Source organism: Peromyscus maniculatus, chromosome 3 (assembly GCF_049852395.1).
Source record: "Peromyscus maniculatus bairdii isolate BWxNUB_F1_BW_parent chromosome 3, HU_Pman_BW_mat_3.1, whole genome shotgun sequence".
Lineage (NCBI taxonomy): Eukaryota > Metazoa > Chordata > Mammalia > Rodentia > Cricetidae > Peromyscus > Peromyscus maniculatus.
This window is the reverse complement of record NC_134854.1, coordinates 151,520,808-151,539,379: the sequence shown is the minus strand read 5'-3', so window position 1 is coordinate 151,539,379 and position 18,572 is coordinate 151,520,808. Positions and strand designations below refer to the sequence as shown.

The window sequence follows — 18,572 nt, the reverse complement described above, 5'->3', positions numbered from 1 at the left end:
CTGCTGGTCCTGGGTTCTATAAGAATGAAGAGTGAGCAACCCATGTGAAGCAAGCCAGTAAGTAGCACCCTTCCATGGCTATGGTGTCAGCTCTGCCTCCAGGATCCTGGCCTGTTTGAGTTCCTGTCCTGACTTTCTTCAATATTGAACAGCCATATGGACGTGTAAAACAAATAAACCCTTTTCTCCCAAACTTGCTTTTGGATCATTGGTGTTTTGTCACAGCAATAGAAATCCTAAATAAGACAGTGTGTTCGTTGGATTTTATATCTATATTAAAAATAACAGAGAAAAACTTGAAGCAGGAAGGACGTCTTTGGCCCAGCTTCAGAATTTTCAGTCCTAGTGAGTTGTTTCTGGTCCCATGGAGATGAAGAACATGATGGTAGTGAGCAAGTGGCTACTTGGAAGCAGAAGAGTGAGACATAGTGGAACCAAGGACAAACCAGAGCCTCCAAAGACACACTTCCAGAGCCTTCCTTCCCCTAAGCCTGATCTGAGAGGTTCCCTAATCCCCAGTTTGGTTATCAAGTTATGAACTCACTGGTGTATTAAAATGAGGCAAAGCCTTCATTCTTTAATGACCTCTCAGCAACCACATCTGTAATCAATCTGGAGATCAAGACACGGACACACAAACCTCCTTCACAGGACACTTCTCATCTAAAATATAAGAAAGGCTGTGGTAGGATTGTCCATATGTGTCTTCTTGAATCCAGCCTTGGCCTTGTGACCCCGACAGTCAAGGAAATGTCTAGGACATATGTTAGCATTGGCATCTTAAGAAGCAGGTGTCACTTGCTACCTTTCCTTCCCCCACTAAAGCAGACCACATCACCAAAGAGTGTTGTGCCGAAGTCCGTGCCTTTGGATCTAGGAGTAAAACAGAGCCAAAGGAAGAGAACTCAGTGAACACATTGTGATTCCCACATATATGACAAGGAATTGGCCCTTGTACCCTCTCCCCTCTCCTCCTGTTCCCTCTCCTCTCTTCCCCTCCGCTTTCTTCCTTTCCCTCCTGTCCTCTACTCTCTTTCCCCATCCTCTCCCCCCTCTCTTCTCCTTTCCTCTGCCCCCCCCTCATTGGTCCTCACCCTTCCCCTTGTTCTCTCTTGCTCTGTGGGTCAATTTCAGAGTCTCATGCATTAGGTGGACCCTCTAGCACCTGAACTAGAATCCAAGTCCCTCTCTCTGTCTTAGGCCTGTAGCAACTTCCCTTTCCAGCTCAGATATCTGAGATACTTGACTTACAGCCTGTTATGTAAGATATCATTTGTGGGCAGAGGAGATGGCTCATTGCCACAAAGCACTTGCCAGGAAGTGAGAGTTTAGACCTCCAGAACCCATGTAGGAGCTATATAGAAGTGAAAGTATCTGTAATCCCAGTGTGGCCCTATGAAGACAGGAGTCAGAGACAGAACAATTTTCAGAAGGCCCTGGACCACTTAGTCTAGTTATTAATCAGCAAAAAGACATTGTTTCACACAAGGTAGAACTGTGAGAGGATTCATGCCCACAGGTTGTTCTCCATCCTCCACATGTATACTCTAGCACACATGTGCCCAGACCCAAGAGCAAACACAAACACACACAGTCCCACATCTAATCATTCACATCACACACACACACACACACACACACACACACACACACACACACACACACGCTCACTGCATTTGTTGTATTAAATCACTAAGTTTGGATTAGTATTTGGGAACAGTTTAAACTGTTTTCCCTTTGTCAAACTATTTGCTATCAGAAAGTTGATCTCGCTTTACATGACAGTGCAATGATTTTCACCAAGGGCAGATGGGGAATACCTCCCTGGTTGTTTAGCAAAAAACACTTCCGTGACTGATGCTAAGAATCCAGCCTGTCATTCAAAAACATAAGCCTCAAAGGCTGTGCTTGGTGCAAAAATCAAGGCTGTGATTGATCTAAACAAAGTGCTGGGACTGGTCAGAAACCCATGACTGATCCAAAGGGCTTTTCTCAAGCCACTCAGGAGGTTGCTTTGCCTCAGCAAGTTTGCTGGGTGCTCCCCTTTGATGCTTCTCCTGGTGTTGCAATATCAGTCCTCAAAAAAGGTTCCCTGCAGTGGCCTTTTCTTGCCTTCTCTAAGAAGATCAGGCTGAGCTGGTAACACAGGTGGCAAGGCCAGTAGAGAGCAGAAGTGATGTTTGAGGCCACAGAACATGCAAGAGGCAGGGAAGCTGAGTGTAGTCAGGCCACGCTGTGAACAAGGCAAGACAGCTGCTACTGGACAGCTGAAGAAGCAGAATTTGGTCAGTTTTCTAGCAGCCAGGGCAGGAGGGAGAAGGGGAGAAGGAAAAAGAGGACAAAGGGGGTGGAGCTGAGGCTGAATACAATAAAGGGCTGTAAGGAGCAAAGAAAAAGAAGCAGAAATGCAGGTCATCCTGGGAAGAGTGATGAGCTATGCAGTCTTCATGGACAAGGATCTCAGGCCTGGGGCTGAGAGCTGTAACACCAGCAGGGGCAGGGAAGTGTAATGAGGTCTCAGGGTGTTGGTGACATTGATGTTGGCTTTGAGGATGAGAACTCAGCAGTTATTCTCAGTACTTGGACCATATGAGTCACTACTTGGACCAACACCCATCCCCTACGGCTGAGAGGTGACTCTTCTACAGAGATATATTTAAGTAGTTAGAAGGCAGTTTAACTTCATAGAGGCCTCTTCACCTCTCATTACTACGCTGTGGCATCCAATTTCAAGATTAATTTTGGAGAGAACATAACAGAGACCCCAATTTCAATATTTATGGTCCTATATCCAGAAGGGTTGTAGGACCCATGCCAATTTATTTTCCTCTTTCCTTCTTTCTTTCTTTCTTTCTTTCTTTCTTTCTTTCTTTCTTTCTTTCTTTCTTCCTTCCTTCCTTCCTTCCTCCCTTTCTTTCTTTTTTCCTTTGTTCTCTCTCTCTCTCTCTCTCTCTCTCTCTCTCTCTCTCTCTCTCTCTCTCTCTCGGACTCACTAGAGTTTTCCCAGTGGCGGCACCATTTTGCTTTTCTCCACAGCAATGAACAATGGTTTCAATTTCCCCACAATTAACATTCCTTCATTTTCTTAATGGGGAAGATGATTTCTTAACCTAGTCATTCAGTAAGTAGGAGGTTATATTTTATTGCTTTTACCACAACCCTTGGCATGTCCTGTTCTGAAGGTTTTTCTAGATCTTCTGGTCACATGTTTTGCATTGAGCTGTGCCTTGTGAGTTTTATAGATGAATTCTCCTTTAGTGTGCTGTTGAGATGCAGAGACAGGAAAGTGTGATAAGATCTCAGGGTTTTGGAGACCTTGTGCTTCTGACCTTGAACCCTAGTATTTCTTTACTTATTCCCTCCCATCTTACATGGGAGCAGATTCTTAGTTCCAGCCGATAAAGATGGGTATTCCTCTTCCCCATAGAAAGCCAGAATAGACCCAAATTGACTTTTCCTTCTCTGTGAGGAAAGATGAATTAACTCAAGTATGTATTTTCTGTCCCTTGAACAATTAGGCTATAATAAGTCTCCTAATCTTATGATCTGAGTTCCTAGGTTTTTGTTTTGTTATCTGTCTGTCTGTCTATCTGTCTGCCTATCTGTCTATCTATCTATCTTATGGCAATCCTCTGCTAAAAGCAGCATGATTAGTCATATATTTTAGAAATTGTTTTTCCTCTCCCCTAGTATGATCTTACGGGGCTTGTTTTATGATATTTATTGTGAGAACTTGGTCAAGTTTCTGGAGGCCAGTCTCACAGATGTGGATGCCTTCTGTCTGGTTCTTGCAAGTGTTTGTAATTATCTCCTTAATCACCATGAATATGCAGCACTTTGTTTATTACAGCTAAGGTTTTCTGGTTCTGTACTAGATCCTATGGTGGAATAGCAATGCTCAATTGGGTTCCCATGAGCCACCCTGCTCTTACTCTTCTATCTCTTCTGTACCAGTGGGGCATGTCCTTGTCTTGTATCCTTCATTCTCTTACACAACTTAGAAGAGCTATTTGGTCTCCAACTGGTTCACATGGGTGCTGTGAGGATGAACTGGAAACTTCCAAGCTCCTCCACACAGATCTAGAAAGCAAGAGTCTTTTCTAGATGTGTTTTCATTTTAATCCTCATGACGGTTAGTAATGTAATTCAACTTAGTAAAGAAAATGTTTATTGAGGCTCATGGTTCCTTAGAGTTAGAGTGATGGTCATCAAGGTGGAGAACATGGCAGGGGCAGGCAAGCATGACACTGGAGCAGTAGTTCAGAGTTTACTTCCTAAGGGTGGTGGTGATGCACACCTTCAATCCTAGCACTAAGGCAGCAGATGCCGGTGGATCTCTGTTAGTTCCAGGACAGCCAAGGCTACAAAAAGAAACTCTGTCTCAAAAAACAACAAAGAAACAAACAAAAGTAAATGTAGCTAGAGTTTTCCGCCTTGCCCACAGTCAGGACAAATCTCTGTCACCTGCCAGTCCCACAGCCGCTCAGACCCAACCAAGTAAACACAGAGACTTATATTGCTTACAAACTGTATGGCCGTGGCAGGCTTCTTGCTAACTGTTCTTACAGCTTAAATTAATCCATTTCCATAAATCTATACCTTGCCACGTGGCTTGTGGCTTACGGGCATCTTCACATGCTGCTTGTCATGGTGGCAGCTGGCAGTGACTCCTTCCACCTTCCTGTTCTTTCTTTTCTCCTCTGTTAGTCCTGCCTATGCATCCTGCTTAGCCATGGCCAATCAGTGTTTTATTTATTGACCAATCAGAGTAATTTGACATACAGATCATCCCACAAGTAAAAGTTTATATCCTGATATAAGAGTTGAGGCAGGAAGAGAACTAATTAGGAATGGAGTAGGCTTTTGAAATCTCAAAGTGACTCACTTCTTTCAAAAAGACTACAATTGTTAATCATTCCAAACAAACTAATGAAAACCAAGCATTTAAACATATGAGCCTATGTGGGCCACTCTCATTCAAGCCACCAAATTCCACTCCATGGCCTCATAGGTTTGTGGCCATATCATAATGCAAAACGCATTTAATTAAACCTCAAAAGTCCCCATAATCTTTTAGTCTCAAGACTTTTTAAATGGTCAAAGTCCAAACTCTCTCCTGAGACTCAAGGCAGTCTTTTAAATGTAACCCTCTGTAAAATTAAAAAGCAAATTATACACTTTCAAAATACATGGCACAAATATAAATTATCATTCCAAAAGGGAGGCAAGGGTTACAGTGAGGAAATACTGGGTTCAAACAAGACTGAAACCCCGAAGGGAAAACTCCAAGTCCTGTCGTTCTACATTGGGTGTCAAAGAGCTCGAATGACCCAGTCTTTTCAACTTTGCTCTTTGCAGCACAGTTCTCGTGGGCTGACTCCATTCCCTGTCGGCAGCGCTCCTTCATAGATATCCTGTAGTGCTGGGAAATCCAGCGTCTTGCTGTCTTCAACACAATCCAGGCTTCATTTTCACACTTTCACAGAATGGTGTCTCTGGACCTCAATTCAGGAACTCTCTTGTCATACACTTGACCTCAGCTGCTTTCACCATGGAGGAATATTCCACATCATTTTTACTTTTGTATTCTTCATGTCTCTAAAGCAAGAACTACGTGTCCAATGCTGCCAAGTTTTATTATCTGCTTGTTATTATCTATTATCTAAATCTGGTGCCCTCCTTGCATAACATTTGTATAAACTTGAATTTCTTGTTGCTTCTTAGGAAGACATAATTCCTTAGGCCTGTTCAAAAGTTGCAGGATTAACTAGGTGTGGTCACACCTTGAGGGTGCCAAACCCATTATTCCATTTCTTCTCATCTTTTCAACTCAAAACTTGGCTCTAACATTAAGCTTTTTTGTGTTCTTTCTTCAAACTATACATTCTGTATTTCTTTTTGCCCTGTTCATTGATGGTATGCATAACAGTGATCACTAATTACTACACAACAGAATCAACATCAGGCTGTCTTGAAATCTCTGTCAATGAAATTAGTCCAAAATTCTTTAATTTAGCCTCAAGGAGATTCTTGGGACAAGGAGGAAAAAGCCTCCATATTATTTATCAAAATATCACAATAATGGTCTCTAACTCAGTTGCTAATATTGTTCCCTCTTGAAAGCTCTTGAGTGGGGCCTCCATCATACAATTGTTCTCACCATCATTATCTTCCAAGCTCCTACTAGGGGGGCCCATTTAGCCCTATTTATAATTTTCAACTACTCCCCTAGACCAGAGTCCTAAAGTCTTCCACATTTTCCCAAAACATAGCTTGATCATGTCTGTAATGTCAACACACCACTTCCTGGCACCAACTTCTGCCTTAGTTACTCTTCTACTTCTGGGAAGACATACCATGACAAAGCAGATGATAATTTATTGGGGCCCATGGTACCAGAAGGTTTGTCCATAATCATCATAGTGGGAATGATGGAAGCTGACAGGCAGTAAGGTAATGGAGCAGTAGCTAAGATCTTACATTCTGATCTACAAATTGGGGGCACAGAATGAACTAACTGGGAAATCTTAAAACCCATGCCCAGTGACATACTTCCTCCTACAAGGCCATACCACCTAATCTTTCCTAAAATATTCTAGCAACTAGGGATCAAGTATTCAAATATATGATACTATTAGAGCCATTTTTCTTCAGACCACCATATTTATATTCTTTTTTTCTTGTCAACTGTAACCTCAGTTGTAAAAATTATTTAGATTCATGTGTTCCCATTTGGCTATTTTGTTTTCATTCTTTGAGAATTTTATATGCACACAATGCATTTTATCACATCACCAATCATCTCATACCCCTCCAACTACCCCTAGATCCCTCCTCAACATATCCCTCTCTCAACTATATGGCTTTTTCTTTTTCAAAATAACCTGTTGAGATTAATGAATGATAATTGTATATGCATAGGTATGGGGGTATGTACTAGAGTACCCACCAGTAGCCACACCCCCAAAGAAAACTGAATCAACTACTAATAGCTTCTCGATGAGGAGTGGGGCCTTATGAGCCTCTTCCCCAACCATCTTGAAATGTTTCCTTTTGTTATTTTGAGAAAGGGTCTCTCTGTAGCCTGGCTGTCCTGGAATTCACTGAATAGACCAGGCTGGCCTTGAACTCACAGAGAACCTTCTGTTTTTTTGCCTTGAAACTGCTAGGAATAAAGTCATGTATCAATGTACCTGGCCCATGATGGATTTTGATAGGCATCGTTTTGGGCAGATAACCATAGCTGTTGCAAATTTGTGAATGCAATGACCATGTTATGTCCAGAAAACAGAATTTTAGGGCGTTTTTACATTGTTTTCATCCCCTCTTCCATGGTGTTCCCTGAGTAGGAATTTGTATAGATACCCAATTTAAGGCTGAGCACTCACAGTTATGTATGCACAGCACTTTGGGCAGTTATACTCATACCTGAATTGACTATTGTGTTGCAGGATATTTGGTCATACTGTGAAACCTGAGATTGCATTATTTTCTGGAAAAATCTGCTTCTAGCTGTGATGTGGCATAGCTCTATTACACAACCTTAATCCAAGAGCTATCCATCAGTTTATAGTACACAGGATTAAATAAAATCAAGCATAGGTCAAGAGGCAGAGCAAGGAACTAGTTGACAGGAAGTAGCCATAGAGGGTAAGAGAAGTCAGGAAGATAGATATAAGTAGTAAGGAGGGAATAGTAAGGAGATAATTTGAGTTTGGTCATCCTTTTTGGTTTTGGATGGCAGAAAAATAAACCCTCTTTCTGGGGCATCTGTGGAGGAGGAAGGTCAGTGGGCTGCTTTCTCTGCCTCTCTGAGATAGCAGGTTTTTGGTCCATCATCTGGTTCCTGAGTCTTTATTAATAAATAAAATGATAGCTGTAGAAATTAGGAATCCCTAACCATGCATGGTGGGGCACAGCTGTAGTTCCAGTACTTGAGAAGTAGCGACAGGGGCATCAGATGTTCAAGGTCATCCTTAACCACAGAGGGAGTTTGGGACTAGCCTAAGTACAGGAAACCCAACCTGAGAAACAGAGCAAAGCAAAACGAAAGGCAATCAAATGCTTTGCTCACAATGGTACAGTACTTGGTTCTAATAATTAAATAGAAACCCACTCATAAAATGGAAGTATATGGAACTGTTAAAAACTAAATGAGAGCAAAAGGGAGGTTTTAATTAGAGATGTAAGAGCCAGCTAATGTTTCTCCATATTATTTCTATAAGCAAAATTCTCAGTTTTCCAAAGGAAATCCACACTTTTTTAAATTGTCTAGGAGAAATAATTTGACAACGCCATGTTTCTTGATCACATTTTAAAAATTAACACTTTTCACTATCTAATAAACATAAGACATTCATTATGTAGTAGTTGATATGGTTAACAAGGAAAGAAAAGATTTCATTCATGGTGTTTAGACAGCACAGTATGGTTGACACAGTGTATGTCGTGTAATGTAGGGAGCATGGAGGTCCTTGTGCTCAGGGATAAGCACTACAGGAACCAGGGATGTTAAACACACAGGGTTATTGCTTCAAAAGGAAGGGATGCATAACCTGTTATCCATCCAGAAGGCTGGGAGTGGACATGGTTAATAGCCTGGTGACCTTTGCATCATCTGCGTGACCAAGACAACACTATATTCTCTCCCAGACCCTTAACACAGGCTTGTCAAACTCTAGAACCTATCTTTACAGAAGGTCCCCCATGCACTTTACAAGAGGTTTGATGTAGTTACACCTTAAGCCTTATTTTCCACATGGGATTAAATTAACTATCACCAAGTGGATTTCCACCATATTGTGCTGTGCTTAAAGATACCTAAAATAAACCACTCAAGGTCAGACTCCCAAAGTTTGAACCAACACCAGCTACTTAGTCATGTTAAATTAAACTTCCTTCTTGCCTCCAATGGATCATAACACTGGTGACCGTGGTGGTCACAGAGACTCTACAAATGTTACACCACAGAATGCCCCATATCTGCTACAGACATAGTGCATGTCATGCTATGTGACAATACCCCAACATTTGCAATTTCATTTACTGTAGTTTCTATTGCTTGCATTATGCAGTGGTATTAAATTACTAACTGGGAAATTCTAGAAATAAGTAACTCAGTGTTTTAAATTGGACACAGCCCTGAGGAGCAATGATGAGATCTCACAGCATCTAAGACATGATACACTAGTGACCAGTGCTTGTGCCCTGTTAATATACACTCCCTGGGTGATGGCCACAAATGCAAAAGTAGTGATATAGGGAGAGCCCAGTTATGCAGGAGAGAAGCCATAATGCTTTCCTTTAAATAAAAGGTGATACTACAAAGTACTCCACTAAACAGAAAAAAATTGTTTTTACTGTTGCATATCAAATTGTGAAAATTATAGCCACCAGGTATAGTATGAGCTTAGTTAAGATAGAAAACTCTGTCTGTCTCTCTGTCTCTCTTTCTGTGCATGTGTATATGTATATGTACGTGTATGTTTGTGTGTGTGTGTGTGTGTGTGTGTGTGTGTGTGTGTGTGTGTAAAACAGTGCACACATAGTGTAGCACTATCTCTAGTTTCAGTCAATCCACTAAGAGTGCTGGAAAGAGTCCATGTAGTTGATGGAGGTCTTATACAGTGAAAAAAACACCTCAGACTTTTATCCAAATTGTACTCAAGTGGATTTTACACGTGTATTCTTTGCACTTCCAAGATGCCTGTCGGTGCCCACGCTGGCATTGGTTGGCTCTGAAAGTTGGCTGTGCTGGGCTGATCCTTCTTGTTTTGAGCCTGGCTGGATTTGGTGTCTCAGGTAAGTGAGGGAAGAGCTTTAGCTTCATTATTTCCATATAAACATTAGTCCTCTTCACAGCACCTGGCCACCTTGAGCCTACGGGGAGGTTGGTGACATTGAATGTTACAGGGCAACATGTCTTGTCCACTACAGAAACTTCACAGTTCTCCCTTGCTCTTCATTTTTCTGAGAACCATTTTGAGATATGTCATATGTGCATCTAGAACTATAAAAAATCCAAGTCAAATTGTGACAAAAGATGGCAATAACAAAGAAAACTAAAAGACCTCCATACTTAGCTTACTATGTGCCTGCTAAACCTTTTTTTTTTTTTTTTTTTTTTGAGGTGGGTGTGATTGAAGATGAGCAGCTCAGGTATGACTGTGAGCAATCTGAGAGTTTCAGCACAGATTGACTTTTCAATCAGATCATATGCAACCTCAGAGCTGTTTGAATCCATGTTTGTGCTTTTCTTGTTCATATATCTCCACACTTGTCCCTTTATCCAGTTTGCTAATATTTTAACCTCAGTTCTGATATTCAGGTTTGTTGAAATAACTTGATTTCCTGAAGTGGGAAAGAGAACACCCATTCCAACATTTCTTTAAGCATTTAATCCTCTCTGTGTGTTTCTTATTTACTAGTGGGATTTCTAGTGCAAATACTACCAATAGAAAAATGTGCAGCTGCTCAAGAGAACTTGACTGAAGCAACAGGTAATTGTGTGGCTTGAATTTCCTGAGAATAAGAGGTAGTTTTTGACAGAAAACATTAGTTACCTAATTCAAGTGCACAACAGCCTTCCATGAGACACTATATCAATATGGTATTGTATGAGAAGACAGCCATGAAAACGTTAAGAGCTTGCAGGGAGTTATACAGTTTGTAATTGTTGGTTCTGTGCACCACATTGAAGCTGGATGACCTTGACATCTATGATCTTAGACACCTGGCCATGCTGTCTCGGGCTGCTGATGAACACAATCCCTAATAGGCAGATAGCAAAGTTGAGTATTTTAATGAATATTCATTATTGTGCACTTGAACAGCAAAGTTTACTTGTCTGAAGTTAATTAATAGAGACTAAACATAAAATAATCTTTTGTCATTAATTATTATTCCTTGACAGCATTAACCTTGTTCCAGCATGCACTAATGAAGTTACTGCTGTGTGGGGTTGATTATGGTACATCAGGAACAGGGCAGAAATAGACCATGTGTTCTTTCTTACTCTAGAGAGATCAGTCATACTAACATGCCCGAGAGATTGGCATCCATACTGGGATAAATGCCTATTTATTTCTCAAACTTCCGGACCATGGGCTGAAGGTCTTGCTGACTGCTCTGTAAAAGAAGCCACGTTGCTGTTCATTGAATATGAAGAAGAATTGGTAAATTGTTGAATAAAATTGCTCAGTTAAATCATAACACTTTCTTGAAGCTATGTCAACATCTCTGGACTTTAACCAATTGTCTATGCTGAGGAAGTGGAGACTTGGATTTTAGGCAGCTCACAATCTGGGAGACTAATTGAACTTATGATTTAATAACTGAATAGAGTGGGATGACTCAATTATATACACATGAATATAGAGAGAGCAATTTCACAAAATAGGGAGGGTTATGCTGGTGGGGAGCTAGGAGGCACTTCAAACAGGAGTAGGAGTGTTTTAGAAGATTAGCAGAAGAATATAAATAATGAATAAACAGATTTTAGTTTAAATTTCTCACTCTGTTTTGATTATAGAGATTCATTCGGGAGTTCTCAGAGAAAATAGGACAGACTTTCTATATTGGACTGAATTATGTACCAGCAAAGAAGATCTGGAAGTGGATAAATGGCTCTATTTTAAATCCTCATCTGTAAGTATTAAATGAGCTCATTTGAATATTCAATTTACATCCATTTCACTGAAAATTTAATTTTGTAACTTTGATTTAGTTTATAAATTCTTGAACCGGGCGGTGGTGGCGCACGCCTTTAATCCCAGCACTCGGGAGGCAGAGCCAGGTGGATCTCTGTGAGTTCGAGGCCAGCCTGGGCTACCAAGTGAGTTCCAGGAGAGGCACAAAGTAACACAGAGAAACCCTGTCTCGAAAAACCAAAATAAAAATAAAAATAAATATAAATAAATAAATAAATAAATTCTTGAGAGGGTCAGATAGGCTGAAAAGACAATTATTTTTCATGTACATGTGTACATCAGTCCTATATAGTTGTCTGTGTATATATGTGTGTGTGTTTATTTACAACTGAGGGTTTTTTGTCTTGTTTTGTTTTGTTTTGCAAGATAAGATTTCTCTGTGAAACAGTCCTAGCTGTCCTGAAACTTACTCTGTAGACCAGGATGGACTCAAACTCATAGAAATCCACCTACCTCTGCCTCCCGAGTACTAGGATTAAGGGCATGCACCACAACTGCCCGGCTTACAGCTGAGTTTTTAGCAACAAGAAATATATTATCCTCTTAGACTTAGAAAGAAAGTATTTTTAAATGTCTGTCTATAATACATAGATTTTCTTTTTATCTTTCTTTCCCCATATACATACTTAGAGAATTTCTTTCAAAAATATCTTTATTTTATTTTGTATGTGTGTGTCTGAGTGTATAGATGTGTACCATGTGCATGCAGGAGCTCACATACTTCAGAGGAGGGCATCAGATCCCCTGGAACTGGAGTTGCAGATGGTTGTGAGCTGCCCTGTGGGTGCTGGAATTTGAATCTGGGTCCTCTGCAAGAGCAGTAAGCACTCTTAACCACTAAGCCATCTCTGCAGTCTCTACACAGAAATTCTCTAAAAAAAATTTTTTTTATTCATTTTACATACTAACCACAGTTCCCCCTCCCCCTGTCTTTCACTACCCCCTCCCCTAGCCCACCCTCCTTCCATCTATTCCTCCAAAAAGGTAAGGCCTCCAATAGTGAGTCAGCAAAGCCTGGTACATTAACTCGAGGCAGGACCAAACCACCACCCCACCTTCCCACCCACCCCCCACCCCCCACCCCCCGCCACACACACACACACACACACACACACACACACACACACACACACAAACACACACCAAGGCTGAGGAAGGCATCCCACCATAGGAAATGGGCTCTAAAAAACCAGCTCATGTACCAGAGAGAGATCCTGGTCCCACTGCCAGGATTCCCTCAAACAGACCAAGCAACACAACTGTCTCCCACATCAGAGGAGCCATATGCAGGCTCCACAGCTGTTAGCTTAGAGTTTGTGAGTTCCCAGGAGCTTGGTTCAGTTGGCCCTGTAGATTTCCTCATCATGACCCCCCCCTTGCTCTGAAAGACCCCCAGGGGAGATCTTCCTCCGGGAGAGACCCCAAACCCAAGGAACACACCGAAACCACAGATCAGATGCAAAAGCAAGAGGGTTTATTTAGACCAGGTACCTGGGGCGAAGTCTCTTGGAGGACTTGCGCGCTTTCCTAGGGCAAGGGGGACTTTTTATGGGATCTCAGGGGCAGAGGCGCGGTTACAGAAGCGAGGAGCATAGTTACAGGGTCCCTATTGGTTGTTTCAAAGAAGGCCAGGGTGAACTTGGGGTCGTATGTGTGTGGCTGATTTGGCCTTGCCCAGGCCAGCTGCTTATTCCTCAAGGCCAGGGGGCCAGCCATAAAATATCCTGATTTGACTTAACTGTCTTTCTCCCAAGGCCGTCGACCACGGTTATCTCTCTCAAGGCTGGGTGGCTGGCCATAGTTATCTCTGTCAAGGCCGGGTGGCTGACTACGGCTGTGAACTCCTGTTTTTCTGATTCCTTCAGAATGGCGTTTCTTAGGCTAAGTTATAGGGGGGGGGGGCATTTCATTGGCCCAAAGCCCCATGTCCTCATAATGGAGCGGGGGTCTTTCAGCTCATATATTCCCTCCTCCCTCTCTTCGACTGGACTCGGGCTTGGCCTGGTCCTTGGCTGTGGGTCTCTGCATCTGCTTCCATCAGTTACTGGATGAAGGCTCTATGATGACAGTTAGGGTAGTCACCAATCTGATCACAGAGGAAATCTAGTTCAGGCACTCTCTCTGCTGCTGCTAGTGGTCTTAGTTGGGGTCATCCTTGTGGATTCCTGGAAATTTCCCTAGCACTAGGTTTCTCCCTATCCCCATAAGGACTCACTCTATCAAGATATCTCTTTCATTGCTCTCCCACTCAGTCCTTCCCCCAGCTAGGCCCTTCTGTTCCCTCATGTTCTCATCCCCCACCCTCTCCTTTTTCCAGCTCCCCCTCTGTCCCCAGTTTACCTAGGAGATTTCATCTATTTTCCCTTATCAGTGTAATCCATGCATCACTCTGAGGGTCCTCCTTGTTACCTAGCTTCTCTGGAGCTATGGGCTGTAGCCTGGTTATCCTTTGCTTTATATCTAGTATTCACTAATGAGTGAGTGCATATGTTATTTGTCTTTCTGAGTCTGGGTTACTTCACTCAAAATAATTTTCTTTCTAGTGCCATCCATTTACCTGCAAATTTCATGTTTTTTTTTTTTGTTTTTTTTTGTTTTTTTTTTTTTTTTACAGCTGAGTAATACTCCATTGTATAAATGTACCACATTTTCTTATCCATTCTTTGGTGGAGGGGCATGTAGATTGTTTCCAGGTTCTGGCTATTACTGATAATGCTGCTATGGCCATAGTTGAGCAAGTGTCTTATGCTATCATTAAGCAGTACTTTTGGAATTGTGGCAGCAGAGTTGCACCATAGTGTGTCCTAAAATTAATTTCTCTTGGCAGAATCAGAATAGACATTGCCATTTTAAAATATTTTCATACATAACAAAGTTTGATTTTTTAGTGTATGTGTGTGTGTTGATTTCAGTTTTCATGTGTATGTATCCTAATTGTGCTCTGAAATAAAATGCTTACTTAATTTTGATAGTAAAAATATGATAAGTGAAGAAATATATGTAAGGTGGGAGATTAAGCTCAGGTGATCTGCCATTTTACTCTTTAGATAAAACAATGTTCTGATTAGATGGAAGTAGCCAGGTAAATTTGGAGTCCATCATGCTACAATACAAACAGAGTCAGTTAAAACATGCTTTTGTTTTTACTGGACTGAGAAAATGACTCAGGCTAAAACCTCTAGTTGTGCAAGTCTCACAGTTTGAGTTCAGTCCACAGAACCCACATAAAAAGCCAGACACAGAAGTACACATCTGTATCACAGATGGAAGGTGGAGACAGGAGAATCACCCAGAAGCACCTGGGCCAGTGAGCCTGGAGTGCACAGCACAGTGGTATAAACAAGGTAGAAAGGTAGGCTCTCAACAAAAATATTGTCCTCTGACCTCTACATTTGCTTTCTCTTCATTCTATCCTTCCTCTTTCTCTTCTTGTAGCATGAATCTTAAAAAGTTCTTATTAATAAAATCAAACCTGAGGCCAGTTCTTGGGGTGTACACTGGAAGATCAGAGAGACAGAACGAGCCACAGCTAACCTCACCTGGCCAACTTCTCAGCTGATCTTGTGTCCTCAGACTGGAAGCCTCTGTGTCCTCATCCGGAATGAATCTCAGCTGAACTGCAGCTAAAAAGCCTGAAAGCTTAACCAGCCAAATGCTTCTAGTTCCTGGTCTTCACGCCTTATATACCTTTCTGCTATCTGCCATTACTCCCTGGGATTAAAGGCGTGAGTCACCATGCTTGTTGGCTGTATCCTTGAACACATGGATTTCTGCCTCTGGAATGCTAGGATTAAAGGCGTGTGCTACCATTGCCTATCCTAAGTATCTAGTGGCTTTTCTGTTCTCTGACTCCAGATAAGTTTATTAGGGTACACAATATTTTGGGGAACACAATACCACCACATCTTCCCTCCCCCACTCCCTCTCACACATATATAAAGTAAGTAAGTATTTATTTTAACTCCCTGATTTTCAGGTAAGGAAAATGTAAAAATTTTGCAAGCAGGATTATTTGGGAAAATTAAGTAAGATAATGTTAGAGCCCTCACCAGAAGCCTGTCTGGGGAAGCCCTGGGAATCCATCAAAGGTTTTTTAAAAAAAGAAGTCATTAATTTGACCAGATTGGCTTAAAAAACAAAAAGGATCTTGAAGATTGAAGAAAGAAGCTAAAGGATGGAAAAATAAAATATAGGGATATTTACAGAAGCCCAGTTGAGGGAAGTTCATAGTTTGATTAGCATGCTGGACACTAGAGTGACATCAAATTAGCTGTTCAGGCCCAAGGGGCTCCTTGAAGAAATGAAGATAAGAAAAAAGAGACAGCTGTGAGGGAGCCCTGCCTATTGCCTAATGTGTGGCATCCTTTGCTAGAGACAAGGTTAGTCTTGAACTCACCCTTCCTTGTAATCACCCAGAAGCTGCCAGTCTTAGTGCTTGACTTCTGGTCTCATTCCCACCAGCAGTGGTCCATAAGAAACCTGGGTGTGGGACTAGTGTTGCAACAAAGCAAAGGCTCATCAGCCTCTAGGGTGAGAAGAGAAGAAACGTTTCTTTTCCACAGGACTTGAGGTTCTTTACTTCTCTGCATCTAATTCTGTAGAGCCACTGTGTTCACTCTGTATGTTGAATGCATTTATTGAGCACCTACTGTGTGTAACTGTTGTCATACATTCCTGCATATCTCAATGCCTTCCTTAAACATTAGCTGGTTATATACTATGTATATAAGGAAACTGAAGCTCAGCAACATGAAGATATTTTCCACATGATCACATTATATGTTGGTAGTAGAATGTGGAGGTTTCCTCTCCCATCCCACACCTTCTCCTTTTTGTATGCCATTATGAAGATTCTTGCTGGAAGAATTCTTCTCCAGTGAGGATGAAACTGAAAGCTCTAGAGGTTTCTATCAGCTGTATCTCTAATATTTATATGTATTTATAATGTTACTGTGTGTTTACTATGCCTGAACACGATGTAATCTACAGCATCCTTTAAAGTGCAATGAAAAATAAGCAACTGATGTGATCATTTTTAAACAAATCCTGAATACTACAAGCAGCTATTCTTTGCTCTTTAGATTACAAATCACTCTCAAGGATGAAGAAAAGAGCTGCACCCTCATCTCAAAGACCAAAGTGTTTTCTGACATCTGTTCTACAGACAACCATTTTGTCTGCCAAAAGAAGCTGAAACATGTCTGAAACCCCATGTTCTGATTGCAAATCTCATCTCATCCTCACCAGATTGCTATACTCAATCTGTCAATCCTGTCGGCCCTCCCAGTGCAGTTAGTGGCACAGAGCATAGACTATAAAAGCACTGTGATTCTTGCAGATGCTCCCTTCCAGTTTCTTTATTCTGTAAAAGTATATGTACACAGACACAGATGTACCATTCTGAGACGAGTTCTAAGCCCAGGTCAGCAGGGGCACTGTAGACCTTGAGTGGCCTTGGCTGATCTCTGTGCATGAGGTCATCTGCAGACAACCAGAGAAAATTATTTGCAAAGTCCTCATCTCTACCCTCCACCCCAAGCTATCTAAAATCTAGGCTTGATTAAAGTCTTTGCTATTGATACTGACACCAGAGGCCCAGAGTTTAGGAGTTTGGGGAAGGAAGAATTTGCTTTGACTGACACCTCCAAATTAACCAGTTAGCAATTGACTAATGTTGTGATCATAAGAGTGACTCTAGTTAAACTGAGCTCTTTCCATGTGATGCCTCCCACCCTGCTGTGATCCACCAGCACCCCCTGGACAGATGCTGAAACATCTGCCCGGGGCTTGCCAGTCTTCAGAACGGCGAGACAGGGGGGTCTCTTCTTATCCAGTTTCCTGTTACAGCAACAAAAATGGCCTAAGACAACAAGTCTCTTCTCACCGTGTCACAAGCCTTTCCACCTTAATTTTCCCATCACTTCTTTCTTTCATGCCTCTTTATTGCTTATGGCTCATGCAGAAACTGTAGGAGGTATGCAGTTAGATATTTGGTTATTTTGGTAGAAAATAAATGACATTTTTAGATTCTTCAGTTAGAGAAATTAAAATAAAATAAGTATTTATTCTGATGAATCTCTTGGATGTCCATTTTTCTGAGAAAAAAAAAAGAATTGCCAAATTTTCCAAAGTAATCCAAAGATTAAGAAGACTGTATTTGCTTTATAAGGAGGAACAATAAAATAATGGTTAAAATAGGTATCTACATATCCTAATTATTCAATGTAAAATTAAATTTCTTAAATTGATGCATATGCTATCATACAAATGAAATCTCATTTTAAAAATAATTTTTATTTTAAAATTATTACTTTGTATGTCTGGATGTTCTGTTTTCATGCATGTCTGTGCACCATGAACATGCAGTGCTCTTGAAAGCAAGATGGAGGAAGTGTATCCCCTGGGACTGGAGTTATATGTAGATGTAACCAACCATCTTATTAAATAAGAAACACAGAAACAATGTAAAAGAGAAAGCCAAGAGGTTAGAGCTCAGAGCTAAAATCTCACCCTTCCTCCTGCTGTGTCCCAGCTTCCCAAAAGAGAGCTATTTCCTGGTCTGTCAGTCGTTTCCAAGTCATTCTGCCTTCTCATTGGTTGTAAACCCAAACACGTGACTGCCTCGTCACTGTATGTACAGCCCTCTAGGTCTTAAAGGCATATGTCTCCAATGCTGGCTGTATCCCTGAACACACAGAGATCTATGGGATTAAAGGCGTGTGCCACCACTGGCATGCTCTTTCAATGGCTCTAATAGCTCTGACCCCCGGGTAACTTTATTTATTAACATACAATTAAAATCATGTTTCAGTACAGATAGAATACCACTATAGGCCAATGAGTAACTCGCCAATGTTTCAAATA

The 18,572-nt window shown here is 41.4% G+C and overlaps 1 pseudogene; it reads left to right on the top strand.

Annotated features, from left to right (window-relative positions):
- The first annotated feature begins 2,195 nt into the window (after positions 1-2,195).
- Positions 2,196-17,004, top strand: LOC102915156 (killer cell lectin-like receptor subfamily B member 1F; annotated as a pseudogene).
- Positions 17,005-18,572: the final 1,568 nt, after the last annotated feature.